At 41.0% G+C, this 12094-nt stretch overlaps 1 long non-coding RNA gene across 1 annotated transcript; it reads left to right on the forward strand.

Annotated features, from left to right (window-relative positions):
- Positions 1-3247: 3247 nt before the first annotated feature.
- On the forward strand, positions 3248-6086 carry LOC123411795. Its single transcript, XR_006613330.1, has 2 exons — positions 3248-3651; positions 5818-6086. It is a non-coding gene; the product is annotated as an uncharacterized LOC123411795 (long non-coding RNA).
- Positions 6087-12094: the final 6008 nt, after the last annotated feature.

Below are 12094 nucleotides of genomic sequence, written 5' to 3' on the forward strand. Positions count from 1 at the left end.
AAAATTTAGATTCATAATACTCGATCCAACATAAATAACCTCAAAGAGTGCCCCAGGATTTCTACCAGAGAAACAAAAACGAGAATGTGCATCAACCCCTATGCATAGATTACCCCAATGTCACCTCGGGAATCAGCGAGTTGAGTGCCAATACATATATGAAGTGAAACAATATGATACCCCATTAACACCATAGGTATTCATAGAAAGACATAAATCAAGTGCTCTCAAATCCATAAAAGTATTCAATCCGATAAAATGAAATCTCAAAGGAAAACTCAATTCATCACAACAATATAGAGAGGGAGAAACACCATATGATCCAACTATATTAACAAAGCATGCGATCCATCAAGATCGTGCCATCTCAAGAACAAGAGAGAGAGATTAAACACATAGCTAATGGTATAAACTCGCAGCCCCGAGGGTGGACTACTCCCTCCTTATCATGGCCTTCGTCGAGATGATGAAGATGGACACCGGAGAAGATTTCCCCTCTCCGACAGGGTATTGGAACATCTCGAGATTTGTTTTCCGTCGATACACAAAGTTGCGACGGCGTAGCTTCTCATCTATGGTTATTTCTGAGGGTTTATATATTTATTGGATTTTTGGGAATTGGAATCACGCCAAGATGGGTCACGAGGTGCCCACTACCCACCAGGGCGCGCAAGGGGGGGGGGGGTAGGCGCTCCCTGGTGCCTAGTGGGCCCACATGCCTCCCCTTGTGTGCTTCCTTGACTCTGTGGATGTTTTCTAGGTAGAAAAAATCTCCAAAAAGTTTCATGACATTTGGACTCCGTTTGATATTGATTTTCTGTGAAGGAAAAAACAAGCAAAAAACAGCAACTCGCACTGGGCACCCTTTCGATAGGTTAGTCCCAAAAAATGATATAAAGTTGCTATAAAATGATTGTAAAACATCCAAGAATGATCATATAAAACATGGAACAATAAAAAATTATAGATACAATGGATACGTATCAGCACCCCCAAGCTTAATTCTTGCTCGTCCTCAAGTAGGTAAATGATTAAAATGGAATTTTTTATGTGGAATGTTGCCTAACATGTTCACCATATTATTTTCTTAATAGCATGTACATATGGACTTGTAGATGATTCAAAGCAATAGTCTATAATTTGAAATGAAAACTTTAATACTCAAGCATATCAACAAGCAATCAAGTCTTTCCAAATATCAACTCTAAAGAATGCTATCCCTAGCCCATCACGCTTAATGATTGATGCATTCATGCAACACACCCAAATGTTAGCTACATCCAATGCTCAAGTATGATAACAATGTTTCGTAGTTGGTGCTTTATAAGAGAAGATGGAGACTCATTTAAAAATAAAAAATGCATAAAGTAAATGGATAGGCCCTTCGCAGACGGAAGCAGAAATTTCTAGCGGTGCCAGAACTCAAGGCGAAAAAAATGACAGATAAAATATTTTGGGTGGCATGCTTTCCCTGTCAACGAAAATGACTAAGAGTTCCCAATATATCCCATGGTAAACAAATCATAGGCGGTTCCCAACTGAAATAAAAGTTTATTCCTTTTTCCACCATTCTTCCACACTCTACGACGAGCCGCATCCACGGGTACCGTCCATACCAACACTTTCCAAGGAATTTATTATTTGACAACGTAAAATAAATTTTCTTGACATTTCGGGACTGGTCATCGCTATTACCACCATACTCTCATGCAATGACAAGTGAATAAACACTCATCTTGAGAATAACATATTTAACATGGAAGATGCCGGCTACCCCTCGCCGCTTCATGAACGGTACAAGCACACAAAATAGAAGTTTATTTTGAATATTAGAGTTGACACATACAAATTTACTTAGAACGGCACTTTCACAACCCTAGTATCAAAAACGACAACAACCAAGCCTTTCAGTCCCAAACAAGTCAGGGTAGGCTAGAGTTGAAACCCATAAGATCTCGAAGCCAGGTCATGGCTCTGGAACGTGGATAGCTAACTTCCACGCACCCCTGTCCATGGCTAAGTCTTTGTCGATATTCCAAACCTTCAGGTCTCTCTTAACGGACTCCTCCCATGTCATGTTTGGTCTACCACGACCCCTCTTAACATTCTCAGCACGCTTTATCCATCCGCTATGCACCGACGCTTCCGGCGGCCTCCGTTGAATATGTCCAAACCATCTGAGACGATGCTGGACCAGCTTCTCTTCATTCGGTGCTACCCCAAGTCTCTCTAGTATATCGTCATTCCGTACCCGATCCTTGCTTGTGTGACCACATATCCATCTCAACATGCGCATCTCTGCTACACCTAACTGTTGGATATGTCGTCTCTTGGTTGGCCAACACTCCGTGCCATACAACATCGCAGGTCGGATAGCTGTCCTATAAAACCTGCCTTTTAGCTTTTGTGGCACTCTCTTGTCATAGAGTACGCCAGAAGCTTGGCGCCACTTCATCCACCCAGCCTTGATTCAGTGGCCTTCGTCTTCATCGATATCGCCATCCTTCTGCAACATTGACCCCAAATATCGAAACGTGTCTCTCTCCGGTACCACCTGCCCACCAAGGCTAACCTCTCCATCCTCGCGCCTAGTAGCACTAAAACTGCACCTCATGTATTCAGTTTTAGTTCTACTAAGCCTAAAACCTTTCGATTCTAGAGTCCGCCTCCATAACTCTAACTTTCTATTAACCCCCGTTCGGCTATCATCGACTAGCACCACATCATCCGCAAAGAGCATACACCATGGGATATCTCCTTGGTGTATATTGCTTGTAAATAGTTGCATTGGAATTCATATCATCATGTTATTTCCCCCCTTAAACTTGAAATAGGGATGACCTAACCCGACCCCAAATGGATTAAACCAAATTCAAAACAAATTTGAATCAATGAACCCAAAATGGCCTCCATAAAACCCTAGCAAATGGGATTTACCTCAAATCAAATAGTTTGTCCAAACTAGACAAAAAATAGGTTTCAAAATAAGTATCTGAAACTAGAGAAAATTACTGTTGGAATTACTTCAAATATTTTTGTCCTATGTTAAATGAAAGTTTGTCCAAATGAGGAAACAAAATACTGACAATATGTGGAATAATCTACATAGTCATTAGCAGTATTTTCACAATTTACGAAAATGTTTTGGTTCCAACAATTAAACAAAAACAAATAGCAGGAAAAAAAGAAAAAAAAATAAACTGCACATACCTGAGGCGGAGGAGCACGCCGACCCACCTGGCGTGTGTCAGTCGTCTCCTACCTCTGCGAGTAGGCAGAGGCGAAGGAAAACATGGCGAGCACGACCACACACCATGCCTCGTGCCTGCTTGCCTCCCTCGAGCGACCACGACGGGGATAAGCTTGGAGTCGTCCGGAACGGTCTCTCCCCTTTCCCCTCGTTATACCCCTCCCTACTTCTCTGTTTCCCCTCGCCATGGCCGAGCCCTGCTCAAGCTCACCGCCATCGTAATCGTAGCCATCACGCTCTCCTCACCCCTACGAGCCGACCACGAGCTTTGTCTCGTCTACCTCAAGCTCTCCAGCAAGGAACGCGAGGCCTCACGCGTAGGACACCGTCTCCAACCCGTCTTCAACCACCGGCAAGCGGTCCTCTTCGAAGTTGATTCACGGCCATCCGCGCATCCCCGAGTAAGCTGAGACTCCCCTTGTCACTGTCGTTAGCTCGTCGTCCTTCTCCCTCTCCTTGCGGTCTCCCTCTCGCGTCATAGCTAGCCAGCACACTGTGGCCGAAGCTCCCTGCCGGCTCGCTCGTTGCCGCCGTTGCCACAGCCCTCCCCAGCACTTGCGGCCACCACCATCGGATGCGTCGCACTGCGCCTGATCCATAGAGCCCACACACTCGTCCATCCATTGTCGGAGCTGACCGGACGGGCAAGTCCGGCATGTCCCCGCCAAGGATTGGGTCACCGCCGGCTGATCCCCGGCGTGATGACATGGCAACGTCATTAGTGGCTAATGACCTTGCTAAGTAATCCCCTGTGCCAGTGACGTGTGGACCCCACAGGCTAATAGAGCCCTAGTTTTATATTAAACCCCACACATTAGTTTTGACCTGACTTGGCGCCGTTGACTTGATGAGGCAAGCATGATACAGTGTTGATGCAATAATGTTCTTTTGGAATATTAATAACCCAGGAAATTTTAGAAAATATTCAAAACTTCTAAAAATCATGGAAATTCAACCATAACTCCAATAAAAATAATTTATATATGAAAAATTACCAGAAAAATCCAAGGAATCTCATGGTATCTTTTCCATGCATGCTAGAACAAATTATGTACTCTGTTTAGGACAATTCAATTAAATTTGATTTAAATAACTACATATGGAGGTTGAAATTGAACCTTTGGTTCAAACCAACTTTGTTTAATCTTGTTGCTAGATGCATTAGCTCAATCAATAGTATATTGCTGTGTCATGAACATGCATCATAGTGTTGCATTTCCGTGAAATAAAGGTTGTTCTTTTTCTGTTTGCCGGTGTTGTTCCCTCTCTGTAGACGATGGTTCCGACGTTGTGATCATTGACAGTAATGAAGACCCATGGTTACCTTCAAAACTGTCAGGCAAGCGACCCCCTTGAGCATACTGATATAAACCCACTCTCTCGCTCCTGCTCTCTTTTACTGCATTAGGACAACAACAATTCAAATGTCACTTGTTCTCGGTAGATGAACCCATTCGTTTGCATGACCTGTCCTTGTCACAGTAAATAGTTGAAACCACTTAGCATGAGTAGCAACTGCTTGAGCCTTGTTGTGCTTACTCATCCATGCTTGCTTACTGTGCTTGCTATGCTTAGAGTCGTGTCGGATCTGATCCATCTGGGCGATGGATCGGAATGGTTGTGAACATGTCCTGTTGTGTGAGAGATAATTATGTGAATGCGATTTGGTAAAGGTAGCAATGAGAGGCCATGGAGGAGTACATGTGGGTTGTCTCATTGGGATCGCCCATAAGAACTGAGTTCTACGTATGTTCTCCGAGACAAGATACTACCGCACATTGGGATCCTTAATTGTCTCTCTCGACTTATTAATCGCCTTGTCCTCTGTCCAGGAGTTCAACTAGTTTCTAGTGTTTGTAGGATGTGTTGGCGGTCGTGCATAGCGCTGACCGAAGGGGTAGGGTATTGCGCTGTAGATACACGAGTGGTCGGGTGTACAAAGTGTAGAACCATCCATCGAGGTGGGCTTGGGAACGTTATACACATCGTTTGGGGCCGTAATGGGAACTTCGGCCGGACTTCCTTGCGGGTTCAGTCTCAAATAGGCGATAAACCTGGACTAGAGTCATGTGTGGTTAGTCAGGTCGTGGCCGACACCCACGCCAGTGCTTCCGCTTGAAAGTTGTCGAGATGCATGATGTCCACATGGTGGTAAGTGGTGAGAGGATGTGTGAAGAAGTATACCCATGAAGGGTGAATTAATCTATTCGAATAGCCGCGTCCTCGGATATAGACTAATTGGAAACTTATGTGGTACATAGACAATTTGAAATGGATACTCTAAAATACGCAAGAAAAGTGTGAGTGATATGGATGGCCTTCTCGTAGGGAGACGATAATGGATCCATGGTGGTGCATTGATTTGGTGAATATGTGGACACGTGTGCGCTATCCCACCTCTAATGAAGTACTCATAGTCGTAGTACATGTTACCCAAGAGTCAAAGTTGGCTTGCTGTTATTAAACTCCACAACCCCTTTGTTGACAATGATGCATATGTAGATGGTTCTGATGTAAGTCTTGTTGTGTACCTTTGTACTCACGATTTCTTAATTTATGTTTTGCAGAGGAGACATTAGTTTTATTATTGGTTCTACACGATGTGTTTAATGTTGACCAGAATAGCTTGGGAATCCCAAACAGAGTTGTGGCTCCTTTGGTAGCGTCGTTGTAGCTTTTTAGGCTCTTCCAACCATTTTTAGTAGATGTCTGTACCTAAACATGTAACTTTCGCTTGTTGAGTGTATTCTCTGAATGTTAGGTCATGTGACCCCCTGCTTGTAACATTATACCATTTTAGCACTTTGGAGCCTTCTAAATAAATGTTGTTATGTTGTATGGTTATTTTGTGATGCCATTGTTGTATCTATGCATATCGGGCGTGTCGTGCGTACGTGTGACGTGCACCGGTATGTATGTGATTCGACACCTAGTTGTGTGCCTTTCGTAGTACTCTTTACAGGGAAATGCCCCTTTGTGTTTTCCACTGAGCCTTGGTAGCTTGCTACTACTCCGGACACATTGGTTGACCGACATGTATACTTCTTCGAAGAAATGTCATGCGGTGTAATGGAGTCCATGTAGCTTGCTATGACTCGTCTAAACTCGTTGTTGACTGACACCCGCTTTGCTCGGTTATGTATGCCTGTCCTTGTATGGATGTGCCACATGGATTTATAACTAGTCATGTTGACCCGGGTTCTTTGACATATGATTACTAGCGACACATTCATATACGTGAGCCAAAAACAAACGGTCCTGACCAAGGTAAGGTGGCAGCCGTGGGGTTTACCGTGCGTGAGGCCGCAAAGTGATGTGACGTGTTACATGCTCGATTTATATGGCTTAGGATCGGGGTCCCGACAGGCACTGAAATACCACATATAGGTAGGTATGGTGGACTCATTTGGCACAACTTTGGGTTTAGGATTTGGATGCACAAGCAGCATTGCCGCTCAGTACAAGTGAAACCATCATAAGAGAACATTACACATAACTAACACTGAATAATGCAACACAAGTAGGATGTAATTTCATATCATAATTATTGACTTCATGTACATGCATACAGAATCACAAACCTTAACACCAATATTCTTACTAAATCATAATTACTCATCAACACAACTTACATATCACTATCTTCATATCGCAAAACTATTGCAAAGAATCAAGTTTAACATCCAATGATCTTCTTGAAAGTTTTTATTATATATCCCCTGGATATCTATCACTTTGGGACCAGTTTCATTTAAAAACTGTTGCCATTGCTAATAACAAACTCCAAAACAAATACAAGTGAAGAACGAGAGCACAAGTTTCTTTAGAATTTTCAACACTCAAAATAAGTGAAGCAAGAGAGGATTTATTCGAAGTTTCTAATAACTCTAAAAATAATATAAGTGAAGCATGAGAGCATATTTCTTCAAAATAAGATATAGGTGAAGATCAATGAGTACTCAAACAATTAAGTAGATATGCGAGGACTCTCTATCAATAAACATTCCCATATCTGATATTTTATTTCAAACAACAATTAAAACAAAAGACACTCCAATAATAGCACATATCATGTGGACAAATAAAAATTTAGGCTCAACAGAGGTTAACCGATAGTTGTTGATGAAGAAAGGTGGGATGCGTAGCATCCCCAAGCTTAGATGCTTGCGACTTCTTGAAATATTTACTTGGGGTGACTTGGGCATCTAAAATATTGAAATTGTGTATCTCATTCAATCCTCTCATGTCCCGGCTTCACTTAAGTCTCAAAAACTTCATCAACGCAATACTTGAAAAGAACTCGTTAGATAGGTTAGGGCACATAAGAATAAATCAAGTCTTTATGTACTTCCAAGACAATTTGCATGATAATTTTCAAACATTATCTACTGTTTACTATAATTTTCATAATTTATATCTACGGATATAATCGATGAAAAATCTAGGATAAGTAGATAACAAAACTATGACAACAATCTATCGAAACACAACACTTTGTAGAAATGTATATAATAAGTATACTTATGTATCTACAAAAATTCTGAAAATTTAGGATGTGATAAAAAAATCATATGAAATTACTGTGCAAAATATTTCATAAACTTTCCATGTTCAAGTAATATCTGATAATTCAAATACTACACCAAAATTTTCTGTTTTTGTACAACACACATCATACATGCAATTCAAGCATTCTAAAGGCAATTCTTGGAAGTTTTTATTGGAATGTTTTTTATAAATAACAAATGAAATATAAAACCAAAATAAAATGACGCTCCAAGCAAAACCCATAGCATGTTATGGATAGAAATATAGCTTCACGTAAGATATACCGATAATGTTGGAGATGAAAGAGGGGATACCTTCCGGGGCATCCCCAAGCTTAGGCGCTTGAGTCTTACTTAGATATTACCTTGGGGGTGCCTTGGGAATCCCCAAGCATAGGTTCTTGCTGCTCCTTATTCTCCTTATATTGGTATCTCACCCAAAACTTGAAAAATTCAATCACACAAAACTTAACGGAACTTCGTGAGATGGGTTAGTATGATAAACATAGATCATTCACTTAGGTAATGGAAAGACAAAATTCATAATTATTCTCACATGATTACTACTGTATTATATTATTAACATAATTTATATCTCTCAATATAAGCTATGAAAACACTAAAACATGCAAACTATGCAAGCAAAACAGAATCTATCACAAACAGAACAGTCTCTGAAGATCTGTAGTGTAACCATACTTCCCTGTCTCTAATAATTCTGACAAATTAGGAAAATCCAGGAATTTTTTATATCAATCATGTGTAAAATATTCAGATCAAGATCACGTTCCAGTGAATTTACAAAATTCTTGGACTGTGAGCAAAAGTTTGTGTTTTTGCACAGAATCAACTCAACTATCATCCACACTATCCCAAAGGCTTTACTTAGCACTTTATTGAAACCAAAGCTATAAAACATGATTACTACAGTAGCTTAATCATGTGAACACCAAAAAAATAGAAATTAAAAGTGTTGGGTTGTCTCCCAACAAGCGCTTTTCTTTAAAGCCTTTTAGCTAGGCATGATGATATCAATGATGCTCACATAGGAATAATAATTATAACATGCAAAAGAGCACCATGAATCTCATGACAAGCACATTTAAGTCTAACCCACTTCCTATGCATAGGGATTTTGTGAACAAACAATTTATGGGAGCAAGAATCAACTAGCATAGGAAGTCAAAACAAGCATAACTTCAAAACTTTGAACACATAGAGAGGAAACTTGATATTATTGCAATTCCTACAAGCATATGTTCCTCCCTCATAATAATTTTCACTAGCATCATGAAGGGATTTAAAAATATAACCATCACATGAAGCATTCATTTCATGATTTACAAGCATAGAAATTTTACTACTCACCACATAAGAAAATTTATTCACATTAGTAGTAGTGGGAGCAAACTAAACAAAATAACTATCATGTGAAGCATAATCCAATTGAAAATTAAAATCATGATGACAAGTTTCACGGTTATCATTATTATTTATAGCATACATGTCATCACAATAATCATCGTAAATAGGAGGCATTCTTTCATCATAATAAATTTTCTCATCTAAACTTGGGGGACTAAACATATCATCTTCATCAAACATATCATCCCCAAGCTTGTGGCTTTGCATATCATTAGCATCATGAATATTCAAGGAATTCATACTAACAACAAAGCAATCATGCTCATCATACAAAGATTTAGTGCCAAACATTTTAATAACTTCTTCTTGTAACACTTGAGCACAATTTTCCTTTCCATCATTTTCAAGAAAGACATTGAAAAGATGAATCATATGAGGCAACCTCAATTCCATTTTATTGTAGTTTTCTTTTATAAAACCAAACTAGTGAAAAACAAGAAACTAAAAGATTTAATTGCAAGATCTAAAGATATACCTTCAAGCACTCACCTCCCCGGCAACGGTGCTATAAAATAGCTTCATTGATGGGATGTGAGTGCCGCTTACTAGCCTCCCCGGCAACGGCGCTAGAAAAGAGCTTGATGTCTACCACACACCCTTCTTCTTGTATACTCATGTTGGGCCTCCAAGCACACAACTTTGTAGGACAATAGCAAATTTCCCTCAAGTGGATGACCTAAGGTTTATCAATCCGTGGGATGTGTAGGATGACGATGGTCTCTCTCAAGCAACCCTGTAATCAAATAACAAAGAGTCTCTTGTGTACCCAACACAACCAATACAATGGTAAATTGTATAGGTGCACTAGTTCGGTGAAGAGATGGTGATACAAGTGTAATATGGATGGTAGATATAGGTTTTTGTAATCTGAAAATATAAAAACAGCAAGGTAACAAATAGTAAACATCAAGCAAAACGTTGTATAAATGCTTGGAAACAAGGCCTAGGGTGCATTCCTTCACTAGTGCAAGTTATCTCAATAATACTAACATAGTTGAATCATATATAAATCCCTCACATGTGACAAAGAGTTCACTCCAAAGTCACAAATAGATGAGAACAAACGAACAAATTATTGTAGGGTACAAAACCACCTCAAAGTTATCTTTTCTGATCAATCTAATGAGCTATCCCTTTAAGTGTCACGAACAGCCCTAGAGTTCGTACTAAAATAACACCTTTAGATACGCATCAACCAAAACTCTAATGTCACCTAGATACTCCAATGTCACCACAAGTATCCATGGGCATGATTATACGATATGCATCATCCAACACAAAGAACTTCAAAGAGTGCCCCAAAGTTTCTACCGGAAAGTCAAGACGAAAACATGTGCCAACCCTATGCATAGATTCCCGATGTCACGGAACCCGCAAGTTGATCACCAAAACATACATCAAGTGGATAAATAGAACATCCCATTGTCACCACAGATGTCCCATCGCACGACATACATCAAGTGTTCTCAAATCCTTAAAGACTCAATCCAATAAGAAAACTTCAAAGGGAAAACTCAATTCATCACAAGAAGATAGAGAGGGAAAACTCCATATGATTCATCTATATTAATAAAGCTCGCGATACATCAAGATTGTGCCATCTTACGATACATCAAGGTTTCTTTCTGGTTTTTTTTGGTATTTATGGGAATTTTTGGCGTCGATCTCACGTCAGGAAGGTTCCTGAGGAGGTCACATGACACAGGGGCACGACCTAGGGGGGTGGCCGCACCCAGCAGGCTTGTGGCTTCCTCATCCATTTCCTGGCCCAGCTCTCGTGCTTAGGGGGTCTCTTTTGGTCCATAAAAAATGACCGTAAATTTTCAGCCCATTCCGAGAACTTTTATTTATGAACAAAAAACGACACCATGATAGTTCTGGTGAAAACAGCGTCAGTCTGGGTTAGTTCTAATAAAATCATACCAAAATCATATAAATTTTTGTAAACATGGCATAAATACTTCATGAATTATAGATACGTTGGATACATATCAAGGCCTCCAAATATATATAAATGGGAGCCCTCGAGCCATAAAGATCAACAAGAAACCCTCGAAAGCTAGGTTAGCTATTCCGCATCCTTGTAATCGAGATCTCCATTAACATAGACACCAAAGCAAGACGTAGGGTTTTTTCCTCCATCGGAAGGGCCGAACCTGGGTAAATCTGTCCCTCGTTCCCGATCAACCTCTTCGAGTCGCCACACATCAATGATAGCCTCACCACTAATTCCTTTCATGAAGACATGTGCTGTGACAAAACAATGACAGTTGGCACCCACCGTGGGGCTATCGCAAGGTGGAGTTGAGTTCTTGGAGGGAGCTCTTCTAGGGTTCGGGAGCTATGTGGTGGGTTGTATGACCAAGAGTCGCCGCGGCAAAATCAACATCGATGATTCAAGCTAGGGACCCGACGCCAACTCAATCGAGTACGGGTGCTGAGTCCCATTTGGCAAGATCCACGTATTCATCAGCAAGGTCAACGAAGTGACGCCAGAGCCGGACATATGCACCAACATCGTCAAGCTGACTCATCGCGTTCGACCCGGCCGACATAGAGCCAGCCAAAGCCATGCCTTTGGGGAGAACAACGGTTTAGTCTGTCCTCTCAAAGGTGGAAACAAGCGGAAGCGGCCCGAAGGCAAGCCGGAGTGTGTGGCCAGTACCAACGCGAGTGTCGAAAACCAGCGGCGGAGCGTCCATCCTAGAAAGGGCCATGAGGCAAATAAAGTGCGTAACTATGAGGATGTGCTCAGGGAACCTTGCCCCAAGCATGGCACTCAGGAGAAGCCATCCAATCATTCATGGGAAGACTTCTATATTATGCGGGATTTCCAGAACTAGATTCTCGAGAAACGCCAAGAGGAACGTAT

Source organism: Hordeum vulgare, chromosome 7H (genome assembly GCF_904849725.1).
Source record: "Hordeum vulgare subsp. vulgare chromosome 7H, MorexV3_pseudomolecules_assembly, whole genome shotgun sequence".
NCBI lineage: Eukaryota > Viridiplantae > Streptophyta > Magnoliopsida > Poales > Poaceae > Hordeum > Hordeum vulgare.